Raw genomic sequence first — 14,837 nt, 5'->3', positions numbered from 1 at the left:
CAATATAAAGGATCTTGCCTAAACTCAAGATCTTAGTTAGCAATGACTGCCCATATCTAGTGGGGTCATAATTGAAATCCCTGGCAAGAATTTACGGTTTCCAATCCAGTCATCCAGGCTACGCTTGAACAGGGTCATGGAGGGGCTCATTTTGATGTGAATTGGCAGCCTATTCCAGAGGAGCGGCAACCTCTGAGAGGCATATCTCTATCTCCACAGGTCCTATTTATGTCGCAGGCCGGGTTAAGATATATGTAACTGAAATTTACATACCAGTAGACTGTCACAATAAACAGGACTGATGTATGCTGTTACATTGCTGCATATCACCATTATCATTTGCCCATCCACAACAGGGACTTTTAGAGTTTAGAAAAAAACCTTAAAATGCTTTCATAAAATGTTAATCCTAACAATACCTAACATGTCATTAGTGCTTTACTCAAGTTACAGTTCTTTCATATATTTCAGTCAACTGAAAGCTAAAGTTGTATATGAGCCATGCATGCAGCTGATTTTTTACTTGGTTTTACTGTTAAATTTAATTGGCCCAAAAAGCCTTTGCGCACCAGTATAGATTGCTGTTTTATACTTCTCAGCAATTTTATTTAATAAAAACACTATAGGGCACTTCAGAAGTATGGTTAATATATCCCTGCATTCCATCCATGAATGCTTTCTGACACTTCTCAAGCCCCCACATAGTTACTTCTATAATTTTTTTAGTAGCAGAATGCTATAGTAAACCTACTGTCCTGTAGAAAGTCAATCTGATGATAATTGCTGTCACTCTCTTCTGTATTCCTCACTTCTTGTCTTCTGTTATTTATGTCTCCCTACTCCATTTCCTGCTTTTAAAACTGAAGCAGCTTAGCTACTATTTCTGCTTACCTTAACACTTATTGTAAACTGTGATCATGGTGTTACAGCTGATTAAATTACAAGCAAAACCTTGTTTTGATGGGGTATCTAGTAGCCTAGTTGTTAGAGAAAAGCATGTACAATATGTCTTTATTCTTAGTGACTTGGTTCACTCTAATGGTGTACATAGCTGTATATAACACTACCTGTCACAGTCACAGTGTAGACAACATTGTGCATATGTTGGGCGTATTGAAACCATGTGTATCATTCATTTATGTTACTTATAAAACTCACATTTTCTTTTTCCAAAAGGCCCATGTAGTGGCTAGAAATGTCCATCTATCTGTATCATCCATGGCTTAATTATCAAAGAGACAATTACGTTTGCATTTTTCCACGGTCTGGCAATTAAATCTTAACCAGGAAATTTCTAAGGAATATGTTTTCTGAGCTTTAGTGCTGGCCAGTTTTGAGTGTAACTGATGTAGTACTATTGTCTTTATTTATATACAGTACAAATTAATACAGCCGTTTGAAATGAAAAAAAAAAATCACTCCATGGAATTCATGACGGTTACTACTAATTGTACACTAGATGTGTGTTTGTGTGTGTGTGTGTGTGTGTGTGTGTGTGTGTGTGTGTGTGTGTGTGTGTGTGTGTGTGTGTGTGTGTGTGTGTGTGTGTGTGTGCAATGTGGTGGGGATGTTGCTGAATACAGAAAGTATGCAGTAATTGTACACTTAGTGGTAACTTTTATGAATCCCTCCCAACATGAAATGAGACAGTGAAGTAATGGACAGAGATCTATAATATGGTTTATGGCTATTATAACAGCTTATTAGTACTCTTATGAAAACTTATGTATGAAGTTAAAAGGATCCTAAGCAAGATGGTCATCTGAAAGCCATCTAATTGTATTTACTTGAGGGAAAGTATGCTTCAAAATGTTTCAATATGCAAATGGAACACAAACTCTTGATGAAATGGACTAATGGGGCCATGGTTAAATGTGTCTATTGTCAGTCTCGTCGGTATACTCATGAAGGATACAGTGTTGTGGTTGAAAGTTATCCTATGGTATTTAAGTGTCCTGATAAATTAAATGTCAGTTGTTTTAATATTATTTATTTAAAAAAAATAAACAAAATAAAAAAAGAACAAGAACTGGAATCTGTCTATTTCCAACCTCACCACCACGAGTGTTGAAGAAAAAATAAAAAACAGAGAAACTGGTGATCTTAAAACCTCATTGATGAACTCAGTCATAATAATTTCTAAAAAATTATGAAACCCAGGTAGTGTTCCAAAGCCACAAGCCTTTATTTGTCACAGACAAGCAATCCTTAGAATAAAAAAAAAAAATCAGAAGTAGTTTAACAATGTTAAACATATCAGATTTTATATACTTAGAAGTAGGTGTGGAAAATATATGTATGGTTTAATTTTAAACCAGTCTATTCCAGGCAAACAATATAAACTGGGTTGTAAAAGTGCATTAAGAATAGCAAATAACCATCCCCACACACTACTACTGATTAGAGCAAACAAAATCCTAGTTAAAGAAAACACTACCTATCTATTTGCAACCCACATTCCAAGATCAGGTATTAAGAAAAGCATAACATATACATAAAAAAAGTACATGTTTCATGCCACTATTACCATGTAGCATTGGTATAATTCCCCCATTTACCATAGTGATGGACACTCATGCACACTCATGCACACACTTTTATACATTACTAGTTTACCTCATCCACTGTTTTCTGTATTTTTTGTGTTTTTTTCTACTTGTATAAACATGATTATGGGGCTGTAAACATTAAAACTGTCATGACAAGTTTTTTTTGCCAAGCACTGACATTTTTTTCTGAGCTGTTGTTAATAACTTAGTTTATGTACACTAATACACATGAATGGATATTTACTAGATATTATTAGCCTGATGTATCTTCATATTTATAGTGTTTTAGTTTGACTATGTTTATGGTGAGATAGCTATGTGTTTTTCTTGATTTTAGTTCTTGTCACAGACCTGATGAAGGCTTTATTGCATTAGTTAGCCAAAGTCTATTTTAGTTAAGTCTTTTTATTTATCTTTGGTATGTATATGTTATGCTTTTCTTAATACCTGATCTTGGAATGTGGGTTGCAAATAGATAGGTAGTGTTTTCCTTAACTAGGATTTAGTTTGATCTAATCAGTAGTAGTGTGTGGGGGTGGGTACTTGCTGTTCTAAAATGCACTTTTACAGCCCTGTTTATAGTGTTTGCCATGAACTGGCTGGTTTAAAATTAAACAATACATATATTTTCCACATCTACTTCTAAGTATATAAAAGCTGATATGTTTAACATTATTGAAATATTTCTGATTTTTTTATTACTATGGATCTGTTGTCTGTGATGAATAAAGACTTGTTGCTTTGGAGCATTAGCTGGGTTTCATGATTTTTGGAAATTATTGTGACTGAGCTCATCAACGAAGTTTTAAGATCACTAGTTTCTCTGTTTATTAATATTGTTTATTTAGAAACATGCAACACCTGCCCCAGTTTTTATGTGAGCAAAACCCAATAGAAATTATCTAAGAGGATAGAGGAATACTGCTATAGTATAAAAACTAAGGATATGAAAAATACCCTTTTCAATCACTCCATGTTTTGTGAAAATTTCAAAAAGTTTTCATTTTTTGTTTTAGAAAAATTGACAAATGATTTGAGAGAGGGGCGATGGTGAAACAAAACTTCTTTGCAGGGAAACACATTGACAAATATTGCTGAACAGTAATACACTACCAGGCATAAATTATTACACTTCACTAGACCCCATCCTCAAGAAATATCATTGTGAAGCCAGAGGTAATGCCAGGCTAAAAGCAAATGTTTTTAAATGTGCTCATGTCAGGCTGAATGAAACAAAATGTATTTCTTTTTATATATGTTTTTCTCTCTTCTGGTTTGGCATGATTTGCAATGTATTATGCCACCTAGTAAACACTTTTGTTTGTCTAATTTTTAAATGATAAGGTAAGGGGCTACTTCTCAGACAGGATGGTACCCTCTTCAAAGATAACAGAAAAGAATGAAACAGCGTTGTAATGCAAAAGTCACTGAAGCTGTTTAAGACCCATTTGGGATGCAGTTAAAGAAGAAACAGATGTGTCCGTGTTGAGACAAACCCCCGGATTCACTATCCTTCCATGCAGGACTAGCTTAGTCCTACACAGAAGCAGCTGTTTAGGAGCAGGATGGCAGCGTGCCATGCATATTAATGATGGTGCGCTGCCTGAGCTTCTAAATGGAGACGGAGCATGTACGAGTGCAGGGGGCATGTCTGAGAGCAGAGCTCTCAGAATATACATGCCCCTGGAATGAAGAACAGCAGAGTATGAATAAGAATGAGCGAGACTGCTCATAGGTGTTTGCATACCCCCAGCAACATCACCCCAAGTTTACAAGAGGAATATATAAAACAGTAAAGATACAGAAGTTTTTTTTTTATAAAACAGATTAAATTTAGCCATAGTTGCGCAGGTTTGCCCATCCATTAGCTATGGTTAATGCAGCTTAAATGGCACAAGAGGATAAAAAGCAAGATATATGAAAATGAAGCAGTACAGCAATAGTTTAGTGGGCAGAGCATTTGCCTCATTCCCAGTTCAAGTCCCACTCCAGTACAATCCATTTTCCATGTCAAATCACTTTATGATCAATTTAGTTGGCTACATAACCTATGATAACATATATTTATAACATTTATATATTTATAACATATATTTGTGAACTGGAGTACTGCAATAGATGCAGATGTGAAGTGTCATTGTCATAATGTTGCAAAGTCCATAGATAATCACAAGTACCCTATACAGTATATGTACACAGGAATCAGGGATACAAATGGAAGGTAAAACTTGTAATGAATGATAACTCCCTACAGTTTCCAACTCCACCACCTTCCCAAGAACCATTAGACATTACTGTCTAAATTAGTATGGTGGTAAGCGGGAGTAAGCACTAGTAAGCAAGTGTAAGCATAATTAAGCAGTAGTAAGTAGGAGTAAGCATATCTAAGCAGTAGTAAGTGAGTTTAAGGCCGTTTGCATGGGGGTAAGCAATGCTTACACAGGTTAAGCAATTTAGAAGCTAACTGAGTATAAGAAACTGTAACCAGAAGTTAGTAGTGCTTACCTCTGTGCAAACCTGTGCAAATCCACTTACAACTGCTTAAAAGTGCCTTAATCACTCTGTATCCAACGGCCCTTTTTCTGCCTAGCAACAAAATAACCAGCCTCTGCAAGGCTCAAACCCAGGACCCTGAACACCATAGCCCAAGGAATTTCCCTCTAGGCCATGTCAGATATACATAACCCTGATGTTTTTACAAACATATCATCCAGCACAGGCATTTAACAGTACAGGAAATGTATTTGAACATGTAGCTGTATGTGTGTGTGTGTGTGTGTGTGTGTGTGTGTGTGTGTGTGTGTGTGTGTGTGTGTGTGTGTGTACATGTGTATATATATATATATATATATATATATATATATATATATATTATGTATATAGTACAGCAAGATATATGTATATATATATATATATATATATATATATATATATATATATATGTATATATATATATATATATATATACATATAGATATACCTATATATATATATATATATATGTGTGTGTGTGTGTGTGTGTGTGTGTATACAGATATATATCTATAGATATAAAAGAAAACATAACAAATACATATGTGACCACAGACACCGTTAATGGGGGTGAGGGGGCCCAAGCTATATATGTCTACTAAGTATTGATATTACCCCACCCCCACACACAGCCAAACAGGTCTGCCCTGCAACACAATACCACCTGTTGCAAGTCCCATAACCAGGACCCGACACGACATGGGCACAAGATGTTAACAGTAATCCATCCTACCTGTATGATGTCAGGCTGGTATCAATAACATATAATGCAGTACAGTCTAGCTACCATAGGGAATGTACAATGTGGAAGCAATAAACATTCCTAAGATACATACACACATATATACAAATATATAGATATATATGTAACTAGACACACACACACAGATATATGTATAGGAAGATACATATTTAGAGGGTGCACACCATATGGAGTTACCAGTATGCCTACAGTTGCCACCTTACCAACTGGATACTGTATGAGTCACCCATACAAAAGGCAATTGTTGCCCGAAACATATACCCACAGAGAGGTCAAAGGATATAACACTGCACACAAGTTTGCATACATGAGAAAGCTTTACCTGTCTACTATTACAGTTGTATATGCCATGTCATATAGCTGTTTAGATTCTGAAATACATATAAACAGACTAATGTAAATCTCAAACAGATCAACTAATACAGTATTCCGGAAAGCATTACATATGTTGCTGTCCAGGCCAAGGCCCTCAAGTAGTACAACAGTAAAGACAGACTGGGCCACAGGATAACAATCAACCAACAGTAAGTAATGCAGATGTATAGTCCAGCAGCCTCTATCTACACTCTGTACACAATCCCAAGGGGGTAAAGACTTTAGCTGACACAATGGGATGTATCTGTTACATACCAAGGAATAACTGAAACCATCACAATCACACTGACAGAACAGTCTGTATGGCAGGAAGCAGTAGGCCTGCATTTACCCAAGGTGAATTGTATGGTAATGTGCATCCAGATACCTTAAGGCAGCTTACCCCTGATACCCCTCACATGTTGTAACAACCTAGGCTAGTTATGGTGTACCCCCCCATAGACTGACATACAGGGGCATATACCACTGTTACATACACTGACCTCTGGACTGCATAAGGGCAAACATGTATTGTGCAGATGAAGCCCACACATATATGGACCCAACCCCACAATGATGGCAGGAATGGCAGCATAACATACTCACAGGCCACTACATAACAACCCCTGACAGCATGTCATATGGACAAAGCCTGGTATGTAGGTGGAGGACAGAGGCTGGAACACAGGCCCATATGTGAAATAGTGTTGTCATACACTAAGCAAGTCACTGGTGTTACAGGATAGTCTGCAACATACCTTTAGTCAGGAATATGAAGTCAGAAACACAAATGGATGTAGCCATGTACTGATAGCACTCAACACACACACAGCCAGTGATACGTCTGACATGGCTTAGTGATAAATCACTTTGGCTATATTGTGCAGGGTACTGGGTTCGAGCTTTGCAGGGGCTGTTTGTTTAAGGGGTGGGAGGTTGGTAAAGGGGTGGGAGGTTAGCATAATGGTTAAGGTGTATACCTTACAGACACAAGGTGCAGGGTTTGATCTCACATTGGGCAATTGGCTAGGCTTAAAATGGCCCACAAGGGTAGTTAGCCTAGTACTAATCTATGAACCTATGAACAAGACCTGTGTGGTGGACAGGCATGACATAAAACGCACACCTTTGGCCATCAAGTGGATAGGTACACAGTTGAGAGCTATGCAGACAGACTGCAGTCCATGTAAAACTACACACAAACCCAGTAACACTGGTGTTATACAATGCATACAACAGTACTCACACTCTGTTTGTAGTTCTGGAACCTCATATAAATATGTAGCTGGCCTGAGTGTGCAAGTTCTCTTGTATCTGTCACACTGCTGCCCACACACAGGAAGGATGTCCATCATACAGGAAAGGTAAAGGGACCACGCCCACATGATGTAGGGATTTAAAGTAGTGGGTTGCCATGACGGTGGTAACTGGAAGTACTACACAGCATGCCACATGTAGGTAGCAAGTGGAGGACACTGACTGGTGCCGAGGTCATCACCTGATCATATACATCACCCACAAAAGCCATGCTGCAATCTATTCCAAGCAGCTGAATCCATTTACTGGAGAGAGAGAGAGAGAGAGAGAGAGAGAGAGAGAGAGAGAAAGAGAAAAAAGAAAACAGATCAAGAATCAAAACCATAACCGCAACCAAACCAAAAACAGAAACAAAGGAAGCAGGCTAAGGCCATAGCTAAGGAGAGAAAAAAAAACCTCCTGCAAAGACACTATCCACAACAGACCTCATCCCCACAACAGGTATGTGAAGTATATATGCATGTAATTGACTGTAGTACTTGGTCCATAATACTGGGGTAGATGATGTGGAATGGTATACATGTGCCATCAGGTGTTGCTGTTGTAATGATCTTCAGCTGAACAACTGCTATGGACATTAGAGTCTGTCCCTGTGGGTAGTGGGCCATACCCGTCAACTGTGTAGAGCAGCACCGACTGACAAGATGTAAGCCAATATAGTGTGTGTTCTGTAATGGATAGGATGTATATTACTGTAGCCAATAGCTGGTGGTGGAAGTAATGTCATAATGATGGACATGTGGGTTCCAGAGCCCACTACTTGCAGGACACTCAGATTAACATGTATTGTAGCATGCTGAAATGCCATAGGTGTGTAATAGGCTTATCTGCAATCTGGCTGTATGTATATATATATATATATATATATATATATATATATATATATATATATATATATACACACACCCCCCCCTAATGTTAGGCTGTGTCCATATGTGGCACCTGTCTCTGTTGTATCAAGGCAGAACAATGCAGCTGTGCAGAAAGGAGAGTTAGAGATTGTGGACCTGATGTCTGAATGTACCCAATATATAGGTATGCATTTGTACACACACACACACATATATATATATATATATATATATATATATATATATATATATATATATATATATATAAACCATGTATGTCTACAGATATACAGACACCCATATGTAGACATATATATAAACAAATATATACAACATAATATATATCTACACACACACACACACACACACACACACACACATATATATATATATATATATATATATATATATATATATATATATATATATATATAAAAGCACCAACCTAAGCTTCAGCACCCAGCTAAATAATGAAAAAATGAGCAGCTCCGTGGAGAGAAGTTTATTGCAGCACAGTCTGCAGAAACACAGACCGGTGACCGGTTTCGCCCAAAGGCATCATCAGTGTGTGACCAAATACTCAGAAGGCCCAGTATTTATACAATTATTTTAAAGATTTTTTTCTCAAAGAGCCTTTAGCAGCAATTTTAAAGATGCAAACACCCAACTTTGAACCATCGAAAAATGAAAAAAAAATCCTTGACCAATATCAAGAACGATATAAATAAAAATGAAATAAATAGCTCTTATAATATCTATGCCATCATAATCAAGCTAAATGTTCTGCGATATATGAAACTGATATATTAGATCTTAATATACATAAATGTATATTCCCACACATATATACATGCATGAATACACTCCACCCATGCATGCATACCTACATGTGTAAATACATTTACTCACATGTGTGCATGTGTATACAAATCTATATACCCATATACACATTCATATATATGTACACCCCCTCATTCAATTACATACTAACTTTTCATGCTACCAAATTATAAAGATGTTGATAAAATGACATAACTAAACTTCCACCCCTGAAACTACCTTTGGTCATTAAGACCTGGTTTGAAAAGAGCTCCTAGATTAACTATCCAGCGACGTTCTTTATCAGTAAGTATTTTGTATTTAACAGTGGTATTAATGTCCTGTCTAGGGACCATATCTATACCTACAAACACAAAATGAGCTGTAGTGTGAACTAGCTTATGTTTATATAAAACACTACGAACACGCTGGCATTTAATGTCACTTATGTGGAGTGCTATACGCTGTTTCAAAGCACATGAGGTTTGGCCCACATAAAATGCCCCACATTGGCATATAGCCATATAAACCACCCATGTGCTGGTACACTTTATCAAAAATTTAATATCGTATTCCCTTCTGGTATTAACTGATGTAAAAGACTTAGTCTTGGACATCAGTTTGCAATATTTGCAAAAACCACAGTAAGTATTATCCACAATAGTAGATGAACTAAACGGTACCTGTTGACCTTTTTTAAAAGGAGAAAAATATTGTCTTAAGGACTTGCCTTTCTGATAACCAAAACTACACTCATCATGAATAACCTGCATAAAAAAGGATCAGACTGTAAAACATACCAAAACTTAGAAATGGTGTTCTTGATGTGAAAGGTATTCGAACCATAAGTGGTAATAAATCTAACTTTACCCTTATCTAATCCATCAACTTGCTGTCGCTCAAGTAATAATTGTGTCCTATCATTAGTCTTAGATTGTCTATATGCTTTATCAGTTGTTGTTCTATTATAACCCCTATGGATAAATCTATTCTGTAAATCGGAAGCTTGCTGTTCAAATATAGACTCTGTGGAACAAATTCTTCTGACCTGTTGAAATTGTGAGCCAGGTATATTTTGGATGGTGTGGCGGGGGTGACAACTATTGGCATGTAGAAAAGCATTCCTGGAAAATGGTTTTCTGTATAGATTGGTAACTATAGTACCATCTAATGTCTTAATAACCTTAACATCCAAGAACTCAATATTTGTGGAATCAATACCACCTGTAAACATGATACCATACATGTTTCCATGAAGGTATGTCACAAATTTTTGCCAATCAGTCTGTCCACCCCCACACCACCCAACAGTCATCTAAATATCTACGCCACATCACCAGCTCAGAATTAAATGGATGTTGAGACTTATAAATATATTGAACTTCAAGATAACCCATAAAAAGGTCAGCATAAATGGGGGCAAAAGTTGCCCCCATAGCCGTACCTTTTACCTGTAAGTACCGTTCATTTTCAAACTGAAAAGCATTATGTTCTAACACCAATTTTAACAAAGACAGCACAAATTGCATTTCTGATTCCGAATACCTTCCAGACTGTTAAATCCAATATTGAACAGCCCGTATACCTCCCTCATGGGGTATGCTAGTATAAAGGGATTGGACATCTAATGTCCCTAGATACGCATTGGTAGGGACTTGTAGATTATCCATCTGTTGTAAAAATTGCTTAGTGTCATGTATTCTAGCTGTAACCAATGGAAGAAGTAATTTAAGTTTGTATTCCAAATATTCCGACAGAGATTCTAATAATGAACCTCTACCCACCACTATAGAGCGCCCCAGTGGATCAATTAGGGACTTGTGAATTTTGGGGACAAAATAAAAATACTGTGGCTTAGGTGAATCAACCATCAATTGAGTCAACAGAAAGGCCGAAATAATGCCCTGGTCTTTAGCCTTAACTAAAAAGGTATCTACCTCTTTTTTGTATTCGTGCATAGGGTCCACTGCTATTTTGCTATAAAAGTTAATATCAGATAACTGCCAATTTGCCTCTTGTGTGTAAACTTGTTTGTCCCATATAACCACAGCTCCACCCTTATCTGCTCCTACTATCACTATGTTTTGATTTTCTGACAAAGATTTAAGAGCCAATCTTTCAGAAGGAGAAAGATTATCATTAAATGGCCAAAAAATTTGTGATTGATTCACATGTAAATCTTGTAAAACCAGCTGTTCAAAGGTTTTGATGGTACTGTGATAGGGAGGTGTAAATGCAGATTTTTTAAAATGAAAACTGGTTGCTTCTGTCTGTGGTGAACCTGTGCCCCTATGGGCAAAATAATACTTAAGGTTTAAATTTCTGCGGAAATTTTTAACATCATTTGTTACATCATAATGTGATACATAAAAAGATGGTACATATCCCAATCCTTTAACACACTGAGTTTGCTTTGTGAAAAGACATGTGAAGTTAAATTAATAACCAAGTCATTGACATTGTAGTTGGCATCATTAGATGGAATATTGTCTGTTATTTCTGCTGGCTGGCATGAAATATCTTCTTGACTCGCGCATTTTTGATGTTTATGGCCTTCCCTCCTAAAGGGGCTCGATGTCGTTTGGAGATTGGTGAAGTTGAACCCAACATCTCCCCTATATCAGTCTCAGTGTCAGTATTAGAAAAGCTTGAAGAAAATTCTGAAGCACTAGATAAATTATCCGACCTTCTTAAAATAGACCTCACCCGCTTTCTTTTAGATCTGGTAGGCCCTTTATTATCAGAGAAACGTACTCCCCATTTTTGTTTCTTCCATGAGTAAGCCATTGCATTTTTAAAATCATTAACGTCCCTCTGATATTTATTCATTTTTCGCCGTTTTAAATCTTTATCATATTTATCAATATCAACCATAAATTGTGCATACAATTCTTGATAGCGGCATCAGAAAATACTTTAGTACGCTCATGGCAAGCTTCTAACTGGGGCAAAAGGTCTGGCAGTTGTTTTTCATAATATTGCACCAGCAATTGGATAAACATGTTGGACGCCATTTGTTGTATGGCCCTCCATTTATTCATAAATTCCATGTCTTGTGTACCCAGTCCTGTTTCCACATACACCCTCAGTCCCCTCGGTGATATCTTAGCCAACAAATATGCTTTTAGAAGCTTGCAATGCCACACATATGAACGTCCTTTTTTGGAAGATTCTGTTAACTGTTTAAATAAATGTTGCAAATCAGGTTGCCCCATTTGATCCTTGGCATTCAAAACAGTTCCCATCATGGGTGCAGTAGTAAAAAAAGTCCAATTGTCTTTATCTGCTGTTAAATTGTCCAAATAAATCTTGAAATCCGGGCCGACAGCCATGTTGTAGCAGGAACTGTGATTTCCACTTCAAACCAAACACTCCACTGTCAACAATATGCCATTTGATGAAAAATATCACCAAATTAACTCCCAGCCAAACCGACGTCTTTTCAGACCTAAATATATTTATATGTATCTACTTCATATGATCGACAGTTCATATGATCGACAAACTGTTCAGAGAGACCAAAACACTGAAAGCTCAAAACACCGAAAACTCATTTGGTCGAAACTCATAACATCGACACATGACATTCAAAGCATTATGCCCTTTCCCCACTGTAGGGCGACCCTGGAGTTAGAATAAATAGATGGGGGGTGGGGGGCATAGCCCCCGACATACATAGTAAATTTCACAGATACATGCAGATAGTTATAACAGAGATGACAATATTTATCTAAATAATTTGGGGGACTATGCCCCCCCCATTGTAGGTGGCTGTGCCTCCCACACCCCCTATCTAGTTATTCTAACTCCAGAGTTGCGCTACAGTGGGGAAAGGGCATAATGCTTTGAATGTCATGTGTCGATGTTATGAGTTTCGACCAAATGAGTTTTCAGTGTTTTGGGCTTTCTGTGTTTTGGTCTCTGAAAATGTTGTCAATCATATGAACATTCGATCATATGAAGAAGCAGACAAAAACACACACACACACACACACACACACACACACACACACACACACACACACACACACACACATGTATGTAAATACATGTCCCCTATATTACCACCACATTGCTGCATGCTATGTGTGAAGGAACAGCACACACATACAAATACACACAGATATGTACAGCTGTAAGTGTGTGCAACATGGACGAGTATGACACATGTGAACCCCTTGTTGGGACCACGTTTTGCTTGTCTGTGAAGTAGGGAAGGGGAATATGGGGAAGGATGGCAGGTAGATTTGTGGAGGTAGTTTGGGTTGGTAGATATAGAGGACAGCCTACAGGGGTGGCATATGACACATGTGGTGGGTAAACACCCTGGATGGTGTGTGTGGTCTGCGATGTGGAAGCCCCATGGACCCCCATATGGAAACAATGGGAACAAGGCTCCCACCCATTGCTACTCACAACAGCAGTCCATGGTCCTGAAGGTGCCTGGCCTGGAGGCTGAGCAGGAGGAGCATGTGGACCCTGTGAATGTGTACTGGGTGCCTCAAGGTGCTGTAGCACATCCCACAAGTGTTTGTGGAGCCCCCTATGGAACAGACCCTGAACCTGACCTCGGGTGACAGGATCATGTCTGTCTGTGCCTCCGGGGGGGACAACATCCCCTGAGGTGGTTCCACCTGAAGGTAGTGCTGGACCAGTAGATGTGGAGGCCCCAGGGTGTGTCCCACATGTGATGTGGCCTGGTAACATCACCAAATGAGGTTGGAGAGGTGGTTCTGCTGGCAACTATTCCATAAACATGCTATTGTGTCACTGTTATATAACATATGTGGTAGTAATAGTCTACACAATCCCAGAACATGTCCAACAGCATGCATATATATCTCAAATAACACGGAATGACAGATGTGCAGGAATCACATAGCAAGCATACGGCATGCATATATGGAACTATAGTGGCCCTGACAATGGCATGCAGGTGAAATAGTCTGTAGCAGGCCAGCAATGATAGTGTCCACACAGGGAATGTGGCTACAAACACATAACACAAAGTGTGGTACAATACAATATATGTCCCACTGGTAGGTAAGCTGTAGCCATACCTATTGAGTTGTGTGAACAGTTTGTTGTCGCTGATATGATGGGGGGTGACAGAGATGTGTATTAAGAATTATGGTAACCTTTCTGTATGAGTTGCTCAGACCTGTTTCCATCTTTATGTCTTTCAGGCAAGATGTCCCATGGCTGCCTACCCACGTATTCAGCAGAAGAAAACGAGGTTATGTTGAACTACCTAATCCATAGGTTCATAGGTTCATAGGTTCATAGGTAGGTACTAGGCTATCAGCCTTGGGGCCTATACAAGCCCAGCCAAAAAGGTACCCTGGCTTTTGCCACCCAAGAAAATTATTTTCTTGTGTCACTGTCGAGCAGAGCCACAGAAGTGATCCCCAGGGTGAATTTCCTATTTCCCATCCAATCATCAAGATTTTTCTTGAAGAGTGCTAATGAGGAGCTTTGTTTGATATAGATAGGTAGTTTATTCCAGAGTATGGGAAGTCTTTGGGACAGAAATCTATCCCTCTGGCATGTTATGTTTATTGTGGTGACAACATTTAGGTCCCAAGAGCATGTAGCTCGGAGGGATTGGGATTTCTTTAAGTGGAGCATGTCCAACAGCTCTGGGTTTGACAT

This window comes from Protopterus annectens, chromosome 3.part0, assembly GCF_019279795.1.
Source record: "Protopterus annectens isolate FY-2018-M chromosome 3.part0, PAN1.0, whole genome shotgun sequence".
Classification (NCBI taxonomy): Eukaryota; Metazoa; Chordata; order Ceratodontiformes; family Protopteridae; genus Protopterus; species Protopterus annectens.
This window is presented reverse-complemented; position numbering follows the sequence as displayed.